General features: G+C 45.5%; 1 long non-coding RNA gene across 3 annotated transcripts in view; it reads right to left on the bottom strand.

Annotated features, from left to right (window-relative positions):
• Positions 1 to 22355, bottom strand: part of LOC131821985 (uncharacterized) — a 31598-nt gene extending 9243 nt beyond the window's left edge. Inside the window, exons 1-5 of one of the 3 annotated variants that reach the window (XR_009350042.1) lie at positions 22117 to 22355; positions 19248 to 19402; positions 18416 to 18536; positions 5466 to 5560; positions 4670 to 5026 (exon numbers count right to left, since the gene is read on the bottom strand). This is a non-coding gene — a long non-coding RNA (uncharacterized LOC131821985). Of the gene's footprint in view, positions 1 to 4669; positions 5027 to 5465; positions 5561 to 18415; positions 18537 to 19247; positions 19403 to 22116 lie in introns of those variants that run through there. The other 2 variants (XR_009350041.1, XR_009350043.1) reach the window with 2 other exon arrangements.
• Positions 22356 to 22662: the final 307 nt, after the last annotated feature.

Genomic DNA, 22662 nt, shown 5'->3' with positions numbered 1-22662 from the left:
GTACAGTGAAAATAAATAAAAAATAAATAAGTAAAACAAAACAAAAAGCAAACCATCTACAAAGCAAAAAGGCAACCCGCTGAATGAGAGATGTTTGCAAATGACAGATCTGATAAAGAGTTTGTATCCAAAACATATAAAGAACTCATACAACACAACACCAAAAAAAACCCCATCCTATTAAAAGTGAGCAGAGGACAGGAACTGACATTTTCCTAAAGAAGATATACAAGATGGCAAACAGACACATGTAAAGATGCTCAACATCACTGATCATCAGGGAAATGCAAATCAAAACCACAATGAGATACCGCCTCGCATCTGCCGGAATGGCAGTTGTAAAAAAGAAATATCAAGTGTTGGTGAGGATGTGGAGAAAAGATAACCCTTGTGCCCTGTTGGTAGGAATGTAAATTGGGGCAGCTACCACGGAAAAGAGTATGGAGTTTCTCAAAAGAAGTAAAAATAGAGCTACCATATAATCCAGTAATTCCACTTCTTAGTAATTATCCAAAGAAAAACACAAATGCAAAAAGATGTATGCAAATGAATAAAACACACAAACAAAAGGCAGAATCAGATCTATAAATACAGAGAACAAAGTGATGGGTACCAGAGCGATGGCGGGGGTGAGGGGAACAGGCAAAATGCGTGAAGGGGAGGGGGAGATCCAGGCTTCCAGTTATGGCAGAAGTCCAAAGAATAAAGGGCACAGCATAGGGAATATAGGCGATGGTACTGCAATAGCGCTGTACGGTGACAGATGGGAGCCACCCTTGTGGGGAGCACAGCATGACGCAAACACTTGTTGACTCACTATGTTGTACACCTGAAAGTAATGTAACTTTGTGTGTCAACTATGCTGAAGTAAAAAAATCAGAATTAAAAAATAAAACAAAAATATTAAAGTAATTTAACCATTAAAAATTTAAAAAAAAATATGCATCCCCATGTTCATTGCAGCACTATTTTTTTTAAAAGACTTTATTCATTTATTTGAGAGAGAGAGAGAATGAGAGAGGGAGAGAGAGCATAAGCTGGGGGAGTGGGCAGAGGCAGTGGGAGAAGCAGGCTTCCCGCTGAGCCGGGAACCTGACGCGGAACTCGTTCCCAGGACCCTGGGACCATGACCCAAGCCAAAGGCTGACGCTTAACCGACTGAGCCACCCAGGCACCCCTGTAGCACTATTTTTAATAGATAACATACATAAACAACCTAAGTATCTACTGATAAATAAATGGATAAAATAAATATGAAATAAATATAAAATAATCCTATTGACATCAAAAGGAATGAAATTTTGCTGTTTGCAACAACTTGGATGGACCTTCAGAGCATTGTATGTATGTATGATGTATGTATGTACATATGTATATGTGTATGTATATGTGTGTGTGTGTGTGTGTGTGTCTGTGTATATGTACGTAAGCAAGCCCTATGCCTAATGTGGGGCTTGAACTCATGCATGACACTGAGATCAAAACATGCTCGACTGACTGAGCCAGCCAGGTGCACACAGAACATCATTCTAAATGAGATAACTCAGACAGGGAAAGACAGATGCCATATGATCTCACTTATATGTACAATCTAAAAAAAACCCTAAAAACTAAAATCAGACTCAGAGAACAGATTGATGGCTGCCAGCGGCAGGGGCTGTAAGGTAGGCAAATGAGCGAAAGGAGTCAAAAGGCACAAACGTGCAGTTATAAACTGAGTAAGTTCTAGGGAGGCAGGGTCTGCCACGGTTTCTATAGTTAATAATACTATACTGCAGGGCGCCTGGGTGGCTCAGTGGGTTGAGGCCTCTGCCTTCGGCTCAGGTCATGATCCCAGGGTCCTGGGATCGAGCCCCACATCGGGCTTCTCTGCTCAGCGGGGAGCCTGCTTCTCGCTCTCTCTCTCTGCCTGCCTCTCTGCCTACTCGTGATTTCTGTCTGTCAAATAAACAAATAAATAAATAAATCTAAAAAAAAAATACTATACTGCATATTTGAAAGTCTCTAGGAGAGTATACCTTGAAAGTCCTTTAGTACAAGGAAAAAATGGTTTTGTAACAATATATGGTGATGGACATTTGCTAGCCTTCTGTGGTGATCATGCCACAATATATACAAATATTGAATTGTTACATTATATACCTATAGATAATATCAATTAAACCTCAATAAAAAAATAGCACAGCTTAGATTCTCCACCTATCCTGCCATCCTACAGCAAGAACTATCATAGAAAGAAATAGAAGCATTTTAAAACAAGAACTCCTGAAAGAACAATGGTCCCTCAGGTTCAAAAGTACAGGGGCGCCTGCGTGGTTCAGTCGGTTAGCCATCGGCCTTTGGCTTGGGTCATGATCTCAGGGTCCTGGGATCAAGCCCCACACTGGGCTCCCTGTTCTGCGGGAAACCTGCTTCTCCCTCTCCCTCTATCCCCACTTGTTCTCTGTTGCTCTCTCAAATAAATAAATAAAACCTTAAAAAAAAAAGATCAAAAGTACTGTCCACAGTCCTGATTCCATTAAATTTGCACCCCCGTGGCATAACTTCATCATATGAAAATTCACAACAAATGAAAAGACCACCAGTAGAGATGCTCTGACTTTGGCTAGCATCCGCATCCGCACCAGCCACAACTCAGCACCAGATCTCACGGACTGATGGCCCGCCCTCTCTCTGCCCCGACTGCTGCACACAGATGACCCACGACTTTCACCTCTAACCTTTGGCTGTGTCCTCTCCTTACTGGAGAACTTCCTACGTACACCAGCGTCAGCTCCACAGCCCCCAATGGATCCCCCCCAACACCCTACTGGTGACGAGGTTTGTCTGAAAACAACAGGCCACACACATGCCACAGGGTGACATGCGATGTGGGTCAGCACGGAGACCCCAAGAACTGTGCCACTGCCTATTCAGATTGGTCTGTCCTGCTAACACGATCACAGACACCAACACGGAGGCTGGCGCTCCTCGCCCTCCTGTCTCTACAACTAACCAGCAGCTCCCACTCTGGCTAAGCCAGACTCTACCATGTGGCTGTGACTCACCCAGATCTTCCAACTCTGGGGGCCAATTTTCCTCCAAATCAGATGAAATTGACTATTACCAACCAGTGCCAGCAAATGAACGGAGCAAAGGGCCACCAGCCACGAATCTAATTTAAGGCAAGCCCAGAGATGGCATTCACCGGTATTACCACTGGGATGCTCGTGATTGGGGGATTCAAATTAGAAATGCCATCGTCCACAGCCAACACCAATAAACCCTACAGGATCACACTAAGAAAACGAGAGCTCTCACTAGTTCCCCCCCGCCCCGACGATGATAAATCAAACTTGGCCAACAACGTATGCCCTTAAAACTACTGGGCTCTTTTCCCATTCATTGTAATGCTCTCTTTTGTCCTTCAAGTACAAGCCACTCTCACTGAGGCAGAAGGAAAACTGTTCTCACCAAGTGACCCAGGGAAACTTACCACGAAACCTCCTCCTTCCCGGCTGCTAATCTAGACACTAGGAGGGTCATGTTTACTACATCTCACCCAGGGCAAAGCAAGCCCAAGATATCAGTGTCTACAATCAGCCTGGGAATTCCTCTCTACCATTCTCTCACCTCACAAGGCCAAGGGCAAGCTGACACGTGGGGGAAATGTGCTTTGCAAACATTGCTGCATTCCTTAGCCACCACGGTGAACCAGCAGAGCTCCAAGGTGTCACAGCAAGGACAAGCCCCATGAAAAGCAGATCAGATCCCATGGAGAAATCTATCCGCCCACCTGAATGGGAGTCTTTCCACCCAAACCCACATCTACTTGCTTATAGCTATTGTAACGTCTGCTGAGTCCACCAAAACCATCAAATGCCTTCAGAAATATTTGAGTGAGATGGTCACCCTTCTGGGGGAATTCTTGAAAAAAACGTCCAGGACTCCATAAGGGAGGAGATGGAAACAACAATTCAAAATTTAGAGGCAAGGTTAACCTGAGAGGAAATTGACTGGTGTGGTCACATCACCCCCTCCCAAGGGGCACCCTCTGAGTCTGCCCTAGAAAAATGGCCCCTGGGACAGAAGTGGTAGAGTCAGGATCCCCACTCCGTGGGGCGTCTGCTTCTCCCTCTACCTCCTCGTGCTCTTTCTCTCAAATAAATAAATAAAATCTTCCAAAAAAGAGACAGAAAATGGCCAAATGTATAAAACAGTTAATGTCTCTTTTGGAAATAATTCAGTCCCTCCCCATAAGGATCCCACGAGTGTCCCACAGTTCATGACATCATTTGGTGCGTGGCTAAATTAACAACTTTTTTTCCAAACTGCTTAGAGTGCCTGCACAGTTTATTCCCCACACTTGAATCACACCGATGCTGCTTACTACACGCAGCCAGCAGGAAACCCAGACACCAGCGCACACTTAACAGAAAAAGGAGGATACAGATTTACCCACCAAACCAAAGCCGTGTCTTGACTTAGCCACCGCCATCCACAAGATGGCGCATGCTGGCCTTGCCAACCCGATTTTCAGGGGCATAGTGTAAGAACTACCTGGCCGAGCTCCTCCATCAACTTCTTTCATCAAGATAATCCTATTCCTGTACCCCCAACACCCAGCAACAATATCCAGAGGCTAAGCGTACAGAAATATGTCTCCAATCGTGGGCTGTGCCCATGACCAACTGCAAAGCTATTTGACTGCAACACTCTTTTTTTAAGATTTTATTTTTATTATTTACTATTTCTTTTTTTCTTTATTTGAGAGAGAGAAAATGACAGAGAGGGGGGAGAGAGAGAGGATGAGAGAGGTGGGAGGGTCAGAGGGAGAAGGAGACTGCCCGCTGAGCAGGGAACCAGATGCGGGACTCCATCCTGGGACTCCAGGATCATGACCTGAGCTGAAGGCAGTCGCTTAACCGACTGAGCCACCCAGGCACACCAACACTGTATCTTTCTATTAACACTCCCTGGAGCTTCAGTAAAGCCATACAAACTTAACCTTCACAGGAACACCGAGAATGTTGGCAGCAGGAGGAACCTGGTGAGTTTGGAAGGGAATCAGATGGTTTCCTCCATCATAAGCTTCCCTTCATCCAACACAGGACAATATTTCATGTACCTGGGCATGGCTAAAAATTCCAGTAGCTTTAACCCCCCTGCCCAAGGACTTGCTCCCACAACTCATGCTAGCCACCACTCTCCATCACTGCAAATGAGCTTTTCAAACAGCCCCTCTTGTTCTAACCACCCCGCAATCACTAATTTTGGGGGCAAACTGCATACATTTGGGGTTTGGGACACTAAACGAAAAGTAACACAGGTAGCTATGTTTACACAAATTAAACAAACGGCCCAAGAACTGAAACTCTTTGTCAAATCTTATCACAGTTTAGGGGCAACGGCGTTGGATACCCACCTAGCCCTCAATTGCTTATTGGTTGCTTGGTGTGGTGGGGTGAGGGGTTCTGTGTACTTACCAATTCATCTCTCTGCACGCAGGTAGATAACACTCATCCAGTTTCACTAACATTCGGGGATATGCACTGTAGAGGCCATAAAATCACTCTGTTGACTAAATAGATTGAACAAATAAAAATCTTTTCTGAGTCTCTGATTTCCCCCCGCTAAATCCACTAACTGTCAAGGAGCTCTGCATTTTCAGTTTGTGCCTTCTTGGAATTCTGGTCTTGAGAATGCTTTACACAGTCCCCGAAATCCTGTTTTAAGAAATAAATTACAGGGGCACCTGGGTGGCTCAGTCAGTTGAGCGTCTGGCTCAGGTCATGATCTTGGGGTCCTGGGATCAAGTCCCGCATTGGGCTCCCTGCTCAGCAGGAAGTCTGTTTCTCCCTCTCCCTCTGCCTGCCACTCCCTCTGCTTGTGTGCTCTCTCTCTCTCTTTCTCTGTCAAATAAATAAAAATCTTTAAAAAAAAAAAGAGAAATAAATTACAACTTTTGTTATAAGACAATACAGGGACAGGGGATGGATTGCTATATAAATGAGCCAAAGAATGTCCCTATATATTGGTCCTATATTGTTTACTTTTTCACAACAGGTCAGTACCATTAGCTCCTTGTGCTAAAGTTTTACATATCCCTGTGCTTTAAATATAGCCCTGAGAAGCAGATTTTTAACCATTTAGAGCCTATCTGCTTTGTATACCCACAAAACTTCAGGCAAAATTTGCTAGCCATGGAGAAGATAAATCCTAGATCTCTAAGACCCCAGATCACTGCTGCTCTTCAGAACTCTTTAACAAAGAGACTCCCCATCAAGACACGGAAGTCCCCTCTCAAGTACCCCTTGTCTGGGATTTGCCCTGCCCTCTTCCCCTTCAGAATGGTGTGGCCCTTTGGAAGGTCTCCCCCTGTGAGCGATGGTCCCCCCATGTGTGCATCCTTTTAAAGATGGCTGTCTGTTCCTACCAGTCTGTGGCCACATCTTTCTCCTTGATTGGCCCTGAAATCCCTTGGATTCATTATAAACATCCAATAAATCCATCAATGAGAAGCACCATACTAATAAAAGACAAAATCCACATGACCATCATCCGACAGACACAGGAAAAATACTAAATTTCAACACTTTTTCATTTGTAAAAGCCTCAATAAACTAGGAATAGAGGAAAATGTCCTCAATCTTATTAAGTGTGACTTTCCGAAAAACTACAGCTGATATTATACTTGCTGGTGAAAGACAGAATGTTTTTGACCTAAGTTTAGAAAAAAGGCAAGAATATCTTCTCTCTCCACTTCTACTCAAAATTGCATTGGAGATTTCAACCAATATAATAAAGAAAAGATACTAGAAGGAATACATACTGGAAAAGAAGTAAAATTGTTTTTATTCACAGACAACATGTTCTTTTTATAGAAAATTCAGAGTTATCTACAATAAGAAATAACCTACTAGAACTAGTAAGTGAGTCTAGCAGGGTCATAGGATAACAGATCACTATACAAAATCAGTTGCATTCTATATATTAGGAACAGTATAAGAAGAAAATTAAGAAAGTCATTCCATTTATAATAGAATGACAAAGAAAAAATACTTAGGAATAAAGTTGACACCAGGAATGCAAGAAGCATGCACTGAAAAAATACAACACATTACTAATAGAAATGAAATAAGAGCTTTTTTTAAAAAATGGAGAGATATACTATCCTCATGGATTGGAAGACTCAGTATTTTTTTTTAGAGAGGGGGGTCGGAAGTGGTGGGGGGAGGGAAAGAGAGACAGAATTCTAAGCAGGCTCCACGCCTGATGCAGGGATCAGTCTCACAACCCTGAGATCATGACCTGAGCTGAAACAGGAGTTGGACACTTAACCCACTGAACCACCCAGATACCCTAGGAAGACTCGATATCGTTAAGATGTCAAGTCTTCCCAAATTGATTTATAGGCTCAGTGTAATCCCTATGAAAATCCCTGCAGGATTTTTGTTTTGTTTCATTTTTAGAAATTGACAAACTGATTCTGAAATTTATATGGAAATGGAAAGAGTATAGAATAGCCAAAATAATTTTGAAAGAGAACAATGTTGGAGGACTTACACTACCTGATTGCAAAGCTTAATATAAAGCTACAATAACCAAGACTTATATTTTTAGAATAAGGATAGATATATAGCTTAACAGAACAGAATAGAGTCCAGAAATAAATCCTCACATTTTTGTCATTTGACTTTTGGCAAAGGTGCCAAGGCAATTCAAAGTAAAAGGATAATCTTTCCAACAAATAGTCCTGAAAAGCAAAAAGTCCTGAAACAACTTCATATCCATATGCAAAACAAAACACAAAAAATGAAATTAGACTCATATCTCACCATATGTGACTCAAAATGAATGATAATCCTAAGTGTAAAGGCAAAGATGAAAAAAATCTTACAAAGGAAACATAGGAGAAAATCTTTGTGACTGTGGCTTACACAAAGATTTTGTAGATATGACTTTAAGAGTGCAATCCATACAAAATGATGCATTGGACTCCACTGAGATTTTAAAAATATTTCCTGCAAAGACATCACTAAGAAAATGAAGGGACCAGCCACAGACTATGTGGAAATATTTGTAAATCATATATTGCATAAGGAATTATATCCTGAATATACAAAAAAACCCTTTTTTTAAAGATTTTATTTATTTATTTGACAGAGAGAGAGAGAGAGATCACAAGTGGGCGGAGAGTCAGGCAGAGAGAGAAGGGGAAGCAGGCTCCCCGCTGAGCAGAGAGCCTGATGCGGGGCTCCATCCCAGGACACTGAGACCATGACCTGAGCTGAAGGCAGTGGCTCAAACCACTGAGCCACCCAGGTGCCCCCCAAAAAAACCCTTTTAATGCAGTAAGATGACAAACCGCCCAATAAAAATGGAGGAAATGGGGAAGAGTTAAGATGGTGGAGGAGTAGGGGGATCCTAGGCTTGCCTCATCCCTCAAACACAGCTAGATAAATATCAAATCATTCTGAACACCCAAGAACGATCTGGGGACTGAGAAAGCAAACTGCATATCTAGAGGTAGAAAAACAGCCACACCATGGAAGGTAGGAGCTGCAGAGAGTTGATTTGGAGAAGCAAAGAATTGTGGGTGATAGGGAAGGGAGGGAGCCCTGATCATGGAGAGAGGAGGGAGGAGAAGGAGAGAGAGAACAGAGAGGGAGAGAGAGAGAGAGAGAGAGAAAGCAAGAGAAGAGAGAGAGAAAAAGCAGTATGCAGGCGATTGCACAAGAAAAACTCTTCCCCCAAACCACTGACTGGGAAAAGGAGAAGGGCTGACTACTGCAAGTTTTTATAAGCAGTGGAGCTCTAAGTCTCAAGTTTTAGAAGTCCGTGCCATCACTGGGGTCATGCTTGGTGGGCTAAGCAGTGCTCTAGTGGGGAAGGAGGATGGGGACCCAGAAGTGTGCAGCATGGCCTGAGGATCCCTTGGGTCGCATGGAGAGAAAGGTTTCCCCTTCTTGGAATGCATCTGGGAGAGATGGCACAGCCTTTCTGGGGACCAAAGAGGTGGCGGGCACCAACATGATATCCTGTTCACTAGCACAGGAACAGAGATTACCTGCTGAGGGCAGCAAATCTCAGTGGTGACTTTCTGCTACACTTTATCATTAACTCTGAATTGCTGTGCAGTCATGGGACTGCTTTTCAAGGACAAACTGGCGCTGGCCACAATGTGGCAGGACCCTCCCCCAGGACAATCAGTGTGGGTCTGTGCCATGCAGGTCCCTAAAATTTGGAGTTTTTTTTTTTTAAGATTTTATTTATTTGTTTGCCAGAGAGAGAGAGAGCAAGAGCGAGAGAGAGAGCTCGAGCACATAAGCAGGGGGAGCAGCAGGCAGAGGGAGAAGCAGGCTGCCTGTTGAGCAAGGAGCCTAACACAGGGCTTGATCGCAGGACCATGGGATCATGACCTGAGCGGACGGCAGACACTTAACTGATGAGCCACCCAGGCATCCCTAAAATTTGGAGTTTTGAAACCCAGCAGTGCGCCTGAGACCAAACATAGGCAGGCAGCCTGGACACAGGGTGAAGGCAGAGATCTGATGGAAGCCAGGGACACAACAGGGGAGAATTTACTCTTCTGTGATGGCTTCCTGAAGAGTGGTAGGCACGAACTCCCCACTCTGGGGCAAGACAGCAGGGTGATGCCATTGTCCACCCCCCCAACCCCACCCCCTCCATCAGCACTGACCAACTTCAGTGAGCAACACAGTGCCCCCCTGTGGACACTGGAGCCGTCAACACCAAGCCCAGCGCCCTGCAGGTGGAAGTCAGTGGGAGAATGAGCAAGTCCATTGATCACAGAGTGCAGCACAGCTTCCATTCTGGGGGATATAGAATCTAGCTTCTTTTTGCAAGCAGACCCAAACACACCTAGTTAAAACCTGCCAAACAATGAACAAGGTCCAAACACCCCCCACCGCAGGCAAGGAGAAACTCCTCGGAGGACTGACCTGAGGGAAAGGGCAGCCAAAACACGACAGCAGGTTGCAGACTCTGAAACACCTCCTGAAACATCAGGCCCAAGACAGTATAGCACCACTTTCTAATAGAGCCAATACCCTCAGGAGCAGAATTATAACAGGCTTTCCTAACAATCACAGACACACAAAGGGACCCAGACAAAATGACAAGGTGCGGAATTCACCCCAAAAGAAAGAACAGCAAGAAGTCATGGCCAGGGATTTAATCAATACAGACACAAGGAAGGTGTCTGAACAAGGATTTACAACAATAATCATAAGGAAAGTAGCTGAGCTTGAGAAAAGCATGGAAAAAACTAGAGATTCTCTTACTACAGAGATAAAAGAACTAAAAATGAGACTGAAATTAAAAAATGCTATAACCAAGATACAAAACTGATTGGACATAATGACAACAAGGATGGACAAGGCAGAGGAACAAATCAGTGATAGAGAAGATAAAATTATGGAAAATAATGAAGCGGGAAAGAAAGGTATCAGATCATGAATGTAGATGTGGGAACAAAGTGATTCCCTAAAGCATAATAACATTCATATCATACAAGAGGAAAAAATGGAGGTTTATTTGAGCAAATTATAGCTGAAAACTTCCCTAATCTGGGGAAGGAAATAGACATTGAAATTTGAGAAGCTCAGAGAACTCCCATTAAATACAACAAAGCCCGGCCATCACCAAGACATAGCATAGACAAATTCATACAAAATGCTGAATGGGAAAAATCTGCAGACAAAAACATTCAATCCTGGGCAGCTGGGTGGCTCAGGTGGTTAAGCATCCGCCTTTGGTTCGGGTCATGATCCTGCGATTCTGGGATCAAGTCCCACATCAGGTTCCCTGCTCCTTGGGGAGCCTGCTTCTCCCTCTGCCTCTGCTTTTCTCTCTCTCTCTTTCTCTCTGTCTGTCATGAATAAATAAATAAGATCTTAAAAAAAAAAACACTCAATCCAGCAAGGCTGTCATTCAGAATAGAAGAAGAGATACTTTCCCAGATAAAGACTAAAGGAGTTCATGACCACTAAACCAGCCTTGCAAGAAATATAAAAGGGGACTCTTTGAATAGGGGAAAAAAGACCAAAAGCAACAAAGATTAGAAAGCAACAGAGAACATCACCAGAAACACCAATTTTACACATAACACAATGGCACTAAATCTACATCTACAATAATTACTCTGAATGTAAACAGACTAAATGCTTGAATCAAAAGACATAGAGTATCAGAATGAATAACAATAAAAAAACACAAGACCCATCTATATGCTGGCTACGTTTTAGACCTCAAGACACCTGAAGATCAAAAATGAAGGGATAGAGAACCATCTGTCACTCTAACGGACGTCAAAAGAAAACCGAGTAGCCAAACTTACATCTCACAAAATAAATTTTAAAACAAAGATGTAACAAGAGATGAAGAAGGGCACCATATCATAATCAAGGGGTCTATCCACCAAGAAGATCCAATAATTATAAATATTTATGCTCCCAACTTGGGAGCACCCAAATATATAAATCAATTAATAACAAACATAAAGAAACTCATGGATAATAATACAATGATAGCGGGGGACTTTAACACCCCACTCACAACAATGGACAGATCATCTAAGCAGAAGATCAACAAGGAAACAAGGGCTTTGAATGACACACTGGACCAGATGGACTTAACAGGGATATTCAGGACATTTTATCCTAAAGCAGCAGATACATTCTTTTTGAAAGTACATGGAACATTCTTCAGAACAGATCACATACTGGGTCACAAATCAGCCCCTGACAAGTACAAAAAGACGGAAATTTCACCATGCGTATTTTCAGACCACAACACTATGAAACTTGAAGTCAACCACAAGAAAAAATTTGGAAAGAACACAAATACACAGAGGTTAAAGAACATCCTACTAAAGAATGAATGGGTTAACCAGGAATTTAAGAAATTTAAAAATAGGGGGGCCTGGGTGGCTCAGTGGATTAGGCCGCTGCCTTCAGCTCAGGTCATGATCTCAGGATCCCGGGATCGAGTCCCGCATCGGGCTCTCTGCTCAGCAGGGAGCCTGCTTCCCTCTATCTCCCTCTCTGCCTGCCTCTCCGTCTGCTTGTGATCTCTCTCTGTCAAATAAATAAATAAAATCTTAAAAAAAAAAAAGAAATTTAAAAATACATGGAGGCAAATGAAAATGAAAACATGATAGTCCAAAGCTTTGGAATGCAAAAAAGGTGATCCTAAGAGGGAAGTATATTGCAATCCAGGCCCACCACACAAAGCAAGATAAATAATAATCTCAAATACACAACCTAACCTTACACCTAAACAAGCAGAAAATGAACAGCAAATAAAGCCTAAACGAGAGGGAAATAATAAAGATTAGAGCAGAAATAGATGATATAGAAACAAACAAACAAAAACCAGTAAAAAAGATCAACGAAACTAGGAGTGGATTCTTTGAAAGAATTAATAAAATTGATAAACCTGAGCCAGACTTATCAAAAAGAAAAGAGAAAGGACTCAAAATTAAATGAAAGATCCCCATGAAAAAGGAGAATTATAGCCCAATATCCATGATGAACATGGATACAAAAATTCTCACTAACATACTAACAAATTGAATCCAACAGTGCGCTAAAAGAATCATTCACCTCAATCAAGTGGGATTTATTCCTGGGCTGCAAGAATAAATTTAGATTCATAAATCAATCAACATGATATACATTAATAAAAGAAAGGATAAGAACCACATGATCATCTCAATAGATGCAGAAAAAGTATTTGACAAAATGCAGCATCCATTCTTGATAAAAACCCTCAACAAAATAGGTTTAGAGGGAACATACCTCAACATCATAAAGGCCATATATGAAAGACCCACAGCTAATATCATCCTCAATGGAAAAAACAGAGAGATATTCCTCTACAGTCAGGAACAAGAAAGTAATGTCCACTCTCACTGGTGTTATTTAACATAGAACTGGAAGTCCTAGCCTCAGCAATCAGATAACAAAAAGAAATAAATAGCATCCAAATCAGCAAGGAAGAAGTCAAATTTTCACAAGATCTTGGGACATGTGAAAATGTTGTGAAATTCAAATTTTAGTGCCTGTAACCAAAGTTTGAGTATGACACAGCCATCCCTGTTTGTTTTCAAATTGTCCAAAACTGCTTTGTCATTACCATGGTAGAGCTGAGTAGTTATGACAGACACCACACACAGCCCAGAAAACCTAAAGTAGTTACTACCTAGCCCTTCATAGAAAAAGTTTGCCGACTCCTACGGTAGAGGACATGAAACGTCGTTTCTTCAGATCAGTGGTTCTCGGCTGGAGTCAGTTTTGTCCTCCAGGAGCCATCTGGCAATCCCTAAAGACTTTTTTCCATTGTCACAACTGGAAGGGATGCTACTTCATCCACTGAGAGGCCAGAGATGCCGGCAAACATCCTTCGATGCACAGGTCATCCCCCACAAGAAAGAATGATCTAGACCCAAATGTTAGTACTACTAAGGTTGAAGACCCTGGTTCAGAGAACAGAGACGATGACATGTTTAAGACTGGATACCACACCTCACCCTGAATAAACTAAGTACTTTATGCCTACCCTTGACTCCACCTCTATGTCCAGCCTCTCCATCCCTACACTACACATCACTACAGCCTGACTCCCTCCAAGGTATGTTCCCAGCAGGCCCTGCACACGGCCCTCACAATTCCTCGTCAGCCTCATTAACCTTCCACCCTTGCTGCCATGCTTTGCTGTTCTCTGGGATCTCATCTAATTTCACACAGCATCACCCTTCCAGTCTCAATTGGTCAGGCTATGTCAGTTCGGGCCCACCCACCCCTTCCCTGCCTACCTACCCAGCTGGTTCTCCTGCTTCTCCATCATTCCCCAGGCCCAGGCTGGGAAGGTCTCAGTGGCTAGCCCATTTCCAGGGCTGGCAGGGGCAGAAACTGCACCTCACACCATCTTGATGGACCCACTCCCAATTTTTGCCCTGGGGAATGTTGCTTGGGGCAGAGCAGAGTCAGGGCTAAGTATTCAGGGATCTGTCCTCTTCCATTATCACCCTCCACCCCAAAACACTGGTGCCGAAAGTGCAGTGGGGGATTGTGTCATTGAGAGAGCAAGCATGCTGCATAGTGGCCTAGCTATTAGGTCCAGCTTTAGGGCTCCAGTCACCCACGGGAATCTCTGAATCCTACCTCAGATGCTTGTGACAGGGGAACACCTGAACACCTTATTCCTAGGCCTTTTTGAGACTCCATTTTCTAATTTTTGAGTAGGCAAGGGTGATCACACACACATGATGTGGGATGGCTGTGAGGATTATAAATACCAAGCATTATCAGGGCACTGATAGTATCACTGGGGTGCCAATATTAGTCAGTTGAACGTCTGACTCTCGATCTCAGCTCAGGTCTTGATCTTGTGCCCGTGAGTTCAAGCCCCACAGGGGGCTCCATGCTTTACTTAAAATTAAATAAATACAGGGATTATGATTATTATTGGAATATGGTAGTAAGCAGAGCATTCAGAACAAGGCTGTAAGCATCCCGAGGAGCCTATGGGGGTTTCCAGGGCGAGAATGGGGCATTCTGATTGGGGGGGGATAGGGCTAGGCATGTGGTAATAGAAATAATAATACTAATAATAGCCAAGGCCCACATAGCCTCTACTATGTTTCATGATGCCCTGTGCTAGGGGCTTTCTACCAAGAAGTTTGTTGAATCCTCCCCAAAGCCCTGTGAGGTAAATATCCCTACTTCAAGTGTCAAATGTTTTAGTCACCGGAGCCATCTCCCAGCTCGCAGAAACCAAGAAGTAAAAGCTCTGAATGGAAAACACCAACCTGCACTACCCAGGTGCACAGGGAAGCCAGCCTCACCCATGGACACCAGCACAGGGCTCCTGAGAAACAGCAAGGTTCCTCCAGCCAGAGGGACAGCCACATCCTCAGAGGGCACAGTTTGTAACCACACATTCCTGTCCACTCTGGTGATCAACACTGGGCAGTGTGGAAAACACAGATGGGGATTTCTCATTGCTTTCCTAGACACACTGCTCTGGGGTTGGGGTATGGGGGAGTTAGGTAGGGTTCCTACCCTAGAACAAGTCTGTGTTACACCTTGGGGAGAAACAGAAATCAAGAGAGGAAACGATGCCTCTAGATAGGAGGCCTGGAGAAGGACAGGGCCTCACTTCTGTGACATTCCTACCAAAGGTACAGAATCTGAAACCAATCAGGAGAAAACACCACACAGATCCAAACAGAGGGCTGTTCTAAAAGTGGGTACAACCTTCAAGAGGGTTGAGGTCACGCAAATCAGGGATATTGCTTTGCTTGGGACACAATAATGAGGTACCACAGGCTGAGTGGCTCCAGCAGAGATTGATTTCCTCACAGTTCTGGAGGCCAAGAAGACCAAGAGGTCTGGTTTCATTCTGAGGCCTTACTCCTTGGCTTGTAGATGGCTGCCATCTCCCAGTGTCTTCCCATGGTCTTCCCTCTGTGTACATCTGTGTCCTAATTTCCTCTCTAAACTCTCAAATGGTTTGAAAAAAATACGTACAAAACATATATGAACATGTATAGAGAAGGAAGGAGAGAGGGAAGAATCTTAAAGCAAATGTATCAAAACACTAACAACCATGGAGCATAAAGGGGTTCTCTGTATTGTTTATGGAAATCATCTCAAAGTTTGAAATTACTTGTAAATAAAAGGAAAATTAACTGGTTAGTTCCTTTGGGGGTATGGGATCATTAGGAATTAGAGCTGTATTTTCGAGCAATATTTATGGCATCTTTCCAATTCGGCTAGGTTCTCTTTATTGAAGATGATCCCCTTACTTGCCCATGATCTCGGTACCTTGTTCCTACACTTTTAGTGACCCTATCTTACTTCACACTCTCTGCAGTTCTGTATCTATAAGATAAGCAGCTTAGCACCATTCTAAAGACAAAGCTGTTGCAGCTGAGTGTCACCCAGGTCATCCTCATAAACCCCCCAGCCTGCTAGGACGGCTACTGCCCTGAAATTCACCCAGGGCACTACAAAGCATTTCCCTGTTCCCTGCAGGCATTTCGAGACATCTGTGTGTGTGAGACAGTGCACGGGTCCCTGACTATGCCCGTCTAGAATATGACAAGGACTCAGGACACTTCCTCTTACCACCTCCCCTCTCCATCTCACCCAAACCAAAAGGCCATCACCTTGACCCTAGAACCCAGTGATGCCATTTTGTGTCTCCTGTCCACAGGAAGGCAGAGCCCAAAGTCTTCCACACCCTGGCCTTGGCCAGGAAGATGGGACATGCTCAGAACCCTTCTGGAAGAACCCAGCTAGCTTCCGCCTGGCCTCCAGGTCATGGTCAAGGCTCTCTCTGCTACTGAGGGTGGAGGAGCACCCTTGTCAGCTCCCTTCACCCAGAGGGCCTCTTGGGGCCCATTCCCTAAGGGTCATCCAGCCCTGCCCTCCCCCTAAATCTGGGAAACCTCTGCCCACACCCTCTTGGAAGAGTGACCCCTCAGTCCTTCCTGTGTGCAGTGTCTGTCTGTCTGCAACCGTTGCTACAACTACTCTGCCCAGCACAGAAAAGACTTAAATTGAGGGGGGAGGCTCTTCTGGGCCCCCCTGACCTCCGGCTGGGTGATCCCCTTCAGTCCCCCACTCTCTGCATAGAGAATAGCCATCTCTTTCCAAGGAAAGCTTCAGAGACTTTGACTTGGTGTAAGCCTCAGGCAGAAATTTCCATTTACCAGCTGAGAAGCAGATGGGCCTAGGTGAGGAAGAGCAGAATGGAGCAGGAAATGCTGTCACTCTGGCCTGGCCTGCGTCAAGATGCCCGGGGCGGTTGAGGGAGAGGAGGTGATGAAAGACCCGGACCCAGTGCAAGGGAATGCAGAGCTCACTGTTCAGGACGTGGGTCTATACTTAGCACGAGGCAAAACAGGTGCTGAACAGATGAAAGGCTTCTACTGGTGTACTTTGAACAGTTCTGATGTGTAGTTAATAAAAAAAAAATCTTGCTCTTGGGGCACCTGCATGGCTCAGTCGCTTAAGTGTCTGCCTTAAGCTCAGATAGTGTCCTGGGATGGAGTCCTGCGCTGGGCTTCTTGCTCAGCAGGGAATCTGCTTCTCTCTTTTTCTCTCCCTCTGCCACTCCCCCCAACTCATTCTCTCTCTCTTTCTCGCCCGCTCGCTTGCTCGCTCTCTCAAATAAATAAATAAAACCTTTTAAAAAAATCTGCCTCTTTTTCTTTTTGCTTTTTTTTGTATGAGTGGGATAGACATTGTTGGGGTCCTTTAGGGGTTCTGACACTGTCCCCTCCAGCCTAATGTTGGCTGCAGAGGGTATATCTGGTACTGATGGCATACCCTTGGTTTCTGTCTCTGTCAAGCCTGTATTACACAAGAAGCATTTTCTGGGGGTATAGACATTTTAAATAAAATAACTTCTCCATACAGTCCACCCAAGTAACCGTTGCCCTCTAGAACAAACAGAGTAAAATTTGAGCTATCCATTTGTAAAGAGCAGTTGGTTTCTTTTGTGCAGGCCCTCTGTGACGGGATTTGTGTCCTCACACCCTAGGACCTTCAGGGTTTCACTTTGGAAGAAGTCCTTGGTGCGGAGGGGCAGATGAACCCGGGGTCCTGACTCTCCTGAACTGTACCTTCCCGCACTGGGGTTTTCCCACTTTGATAATCTCTGGCTTAACCAATGGGGATGAATGAGGGCAGAAGAATCCAGTTAACTTTGAACCTGACCCCATTTCCATACCACCAAATGGACTGGAGATCAGTAGGTCTCACAGGTATGCATAGCTCACAAGCAAACAGAACTCAGTGTGACCACCCCCATGCCTGATACCAAAAGACCAGACAACAAAAGCAAAACCAAACAAGTGGGACATCACACTAAAATGCTTCCGCACAGCAAAGGAAACCATCAACAAAATGAAAAGGCAACCTACTGAATGGGAGAAAATATTTGCAAAGCATGGGTTCATTAAGGGGCTCATATCCGAAAAACATCAGGAATTCATATTTGAAAGTTGCCAGAAGAGTAGATCTGGAAAGTTTTCATCACAAGAACTTTTTGCAACTATGGATGGAAACAGATGGTAACTAGACTTACTGTGATCATTTCGCAATGTAGGCCTGAGTCAAATCATTACACTGTACACCTGAGACTGACATAATGTGATGTCAATTACACCTCAAGTAAGAGAAAAGGTCAATCCGCAGCAGAATGGATGAGGTCATGTGGTACGTCTATAGAATGGTATACTTGAAAGTAATGGATATAAACTACAGGCAGATGCAACAATGTGGGTGAATCTTATAAAGATAATGCTGGCTGGAAGGCTGAGGGCAAAGAGAATATACCACATGATACCATTACACAGACACAACTAAACTAACCTAAGAGAACTCAGGGTAATGGTTACCTTTGGGGGGGTGCGGTTACTGGTGGTAGACAGGAGGGAAATTCTGGGATGCTGGTGAGAACAGGGCAGCCCCTGAGGCCAGGAAGCTGGCTGGACACAGCTGGCCCTTGGTGTTCACCTGCTGAACCAGAACAATTTTGCAGACAGACCAAGTCCTTCTAGGACTGTGACGGATCAAGACAAAATCTCTCATCACGGCTGACAACAAAGACCTGAATCTTGCCCAAACCCCCAAAATGATCACCCCCCCCACCTTTGTTACTTCATATGAGTGACTCATGCTTCTCTACCAATTAGTTGCAGTTTCTCTTCATTCCCTCCACCATATAGGTTTCCGATAGCCCTGCTTCCTGACAGCACACAATCTAGATCTACATCTGGCTTCTCCAATCCTCCCCCCAAATCACCCCTCAGAGATTTCCCTTCCTGGAGGGGTTTATAGCCATAGAGTAAGGGAGAGGCGAGGCTAGGTAGGGAGAGACAGGGAGTGGCTCACAGAAATCCCAGATGTGGAGAAATGTTACAGACAAGATATTAACCAGAGAGGAAGGAGCATAACAAATCCACCTGGTTTGTCTTAAATGTTATAGACAAGGTATGTTACCAAGTTCCCTGGTCAGTTTTCTATAAACTACCCTCCACAAAAGCCCTCAGTAGCAACCCATTCTGGACCCCTCTCACTCTAAAGAGCTCTTTTTTCTTTCCTTCCTGTTCTCACCTTCACTTAATAAGCTTTCACTTCACTTTACCCTTTTGTCCGCAAGATTCATTCTTGGACTCCATGAGACAAGCACCCTTCAGCCTTGCAATACCAGGAAACCTCGACACTTACATGCTGTGCAGCCATGGTAAAGTGGTTTTGAAAGGTACATCGTGTCCCCCAGGCTGCTTGGAAAAAGGCATTTCCAGGTGGTCACATCAGGAGGGACAGGGTACAGATGCTGGATGAATGTGGTAGGTAACTGCAAACACCTGGGAATGAAGAATCTGGAACAGAGGGTATAAGATAATAGGTGTTTAGTTTTCTGTCTCAAAACCAAAACACCACAAAAAGGAAAAAAGAGTCTACAGATGCCTCAAATTAGATTAAAATAAAATTAAGATGAAAACAAACAGAAGCAGGAACAAGAACAGAAACATAATTAAGATACCTAGAGACTTCTAAAGTATGAGAACACGATATGACTTTTCCAATTAAATATGGCGGACTGACCACAAGCATTTAAATCCGTTTTTTCCGAAGACACAAAAATAATAACTGTAAATGAATGCTCTTTTTAATGTATTAAACTCACCATATGGGCAAAAGGGATAGAAGTCTTCAAAGCACAACAGATTTCTGGAAAGCAGCAGGGTGGGAACAGACCCATTGAGGAGAAAATCTAGCCCAGATGGCTAGCGGAATCCAGGAGGGGCACAAGACATGGCAGACACCAGGTCCTAGGAAGGCAAGAGTAGGGGGTAGCTGGCAGCAGGGAACTGACTTTGTTTTGTAGAGGGGAATTGACTTGACTGGACCCCAGATCCCACCCCAAGTTTGGACTTTGGGCAAGTCCAAAATCAAGTAAAACAAAGTTGGTGAAAAAATTGATTCAGGGGCGCCTGGGTGGCTCAGTGGGTTAGGCCGCTGCCTTCGGCTCGGGTCATGATCTCAGGGTCCTGGGATCGAGCCCCACATCGGGCTCTCTGCTCAGCAGGGAGCCTGCTTCCCTCTCTCTCTCTCTCTGTCTGCCTCTCCATCTACTTGTGATTTCTCTCTGTCAAATAAATAAATAAAATCTTTAAAAAAATTGATTCGGTTTTAGGGGGAGTGCTCAGTGGATCCAGTTTCTGTATCCAGGACAGGTCAGAAAAATGAAATAACATGGGTAAATGTTTGATGTCCACAGCGCACTGTGGTGCTGTATGGTGTGTGGTGGGTGTGAGTTGGGTCTGGGAGGGGCCGATGTATTGTGACCTTACTGTATCATGGGAGTACCACCAGGTCTGGTTGACCTTGTAATTCAGGTGGGTCTTGTTCTTGTGCGGTCCCCACATCCGGCCACTGCCTTCACAGCTGTAGGAACCACCATAGTGTCAAGGCAAGTCCATCCCTTGGGAGAGCATTCCGCCATCCCAAGTGTGCCGGGAGAGCAGAGGATTCACAAGCAAGAGGATGTCACATAGAAGGTTAAGAGCTCAGCAGAGAGGCCCAGCACCTGGAAGAATGTGTCATGCACTGTCCTCCTTGGACTGATAAAATGCGGATGGATAATGATAGTACTCGGTACCTTCCTAGAAGATTAAAAAAAGCTGAAGAAAGTAAAGCACTTGGCACAGTGCTAGCACCTACGGGCTGAATGTTAACCGTATATATTATTTCTGTTAGCACGTGAATATATCCCCCTAATCAGGATGCCCCTTTCTTGCTCTAGAAAACCATCACAGCCTAGGCTGGAATGCTCTGCACCAGTCAGGAGGTAGCTTCAGCTACCATCTTCATTTTAATGTCGTAATTGAAGAAACTGAGGCACGGATAGGAAAAGAAAACAAAGTGGCCAAGTTTACGCAAACCATGAACTTCAGAGATTCAGTGTGTCCGCAGTTCAAGCTCAAAGGCTAGGTAAGGCCGCAGCCACCCCACAAGTGGGCGCAGCTCTAGTCCCGAAAGAGACGCTCACAAGGGCGCCCAAGATCATGCCTTGCTCTGGAAGGCTCCCTCACCCGTCTGGTGGGTTGTGAGAAACCGTGGTGGTAGGGGCATGTGGGGTGCCTCTGAAGGCCCCACCCCCATTAGAATGCCCCTGGACTCCCCGCCCCTTACGTAGGACTCTGAACCAACCTCCTTCCAAATACACCTCCCCTAAATGCCCGCCCTCCATGTAAACGCCAGCTCCTCACGTCCCGCTCTCCAAGAAGTGTGCCCATGCCTCGCCTACCACACTGGACCGCCCCACTCATCCCGCCCTCACGTAGAACGCCCCACACTCCATCCTCAACGTAGAACGCACAGGCCCTGCCCACCACGTAGAGCGTGCCACTCGTCCCGCCCACACGTACAATGCCTTCACATGCCCTGCCCACTACGTTAGACCGCCCCATGCGCCCCGCCTTCCAGGAAAAAAATGCCCCTCTCGCCCCGCCCCCCATGTAAGTCCCGCCCCTCTTCCCGCCCTCCACTTAGAACCACCCACATGCCCCGCCCACCACGTTAGACAGGGGCTCTCGCCCCGCCCTACACGTAGAACGTCCCTCTGGCCCTGCCCCCGCGTAGAACGCCCCGCTGGCTCCGCCCACACGCAGAGCATTTTCCCCCCCTCACCCCGCCCCTACGTAGAACCACCCACATGTCCCGCGCACCACGTTGGGCGCGCCACTCGCCCCGCCCACACGTAGAATGACCTCTGCAGCCCCACCCACTACGTTAGGCCGCCCCCACGCCCCCTCCCTGCACATAGACCGCCACGCTCGCTCCGCCCACACGTAGAACGCCCCCCACACCCCGCCCTCTACGTAGAACAGCCCACGTGTCCCTCCCAGCACGTAGAACGTTCCACCTGCCCCGCCCACACGTGGAACGCCTTCACACGTCCCTCCCACCACGTAGAACGTCATGTTCGCTCAGCCCCCAACGCGGACCACCTCACACACCCGGCCTCTCACGTAACACGCCCCGCTGACCCCGCCCCTCCCCTGTAGAATGTCCCACGGGTTTCGCCCACCTTATAGATCGCTTGGAATGCCTCGCTCTGCACGTAGAAAGATCGCCCAAGTTGTAACCTTCCTAGTCCCGAGAATAGACTCATACCTGAGACTCCCGCTGCTCCAGTACCCCGGAGCACTGCCTTTACCACCCCTCCGTGGATGGGGCGAACCTGAGTGGAACCAAACTGGCCAATGAGAAGAGAAGGGCCGTGCTCTATAGAATTGGATGGATGGTGGAGGATTCTAGATTGGTGTTCAAGTGAGGATAGGACCAATGGGGACTGTGAGAGCTGCGTCTGGGTCCTATGGGGAGCGTGCATAGCAGCGGGGCGGGATTTAGTGGATTTCAAACGACGGTGGAGAGGCGGGACGCACAGGTGGATTCAAGGCAGGAGTGAAGTTGGAGTATGTGAAGGATGGGGACATGGGTGCACCCCTATGTATGTAATAGCAGGGGCATCTTAGCAGTTGGAAGTAATAGATTAATTAGATGTAACAGATGAAAATAGTAATAGATGTAAATGGTAAAGTGGGTCTAGGGTCATTGGCAAGAAAGCAGTAGT

Source organism: Mustela lutreola, chromosome X, assembly GCF_030435805.1.
Source record: "Mustela lutreola isolate mMusLut2 chromosome X, mMusLut2.pri, whole genome shotgun sequence".
Lineage (NCBI taxonomy): Eukaryota > Metazoa > Chordata > Mammalia > Carnivora > Mustelidae > Mustela > Mustela lutreola.
This window is presented reverse-complemented; position numbering and strand designations above follow the sequence as displayed.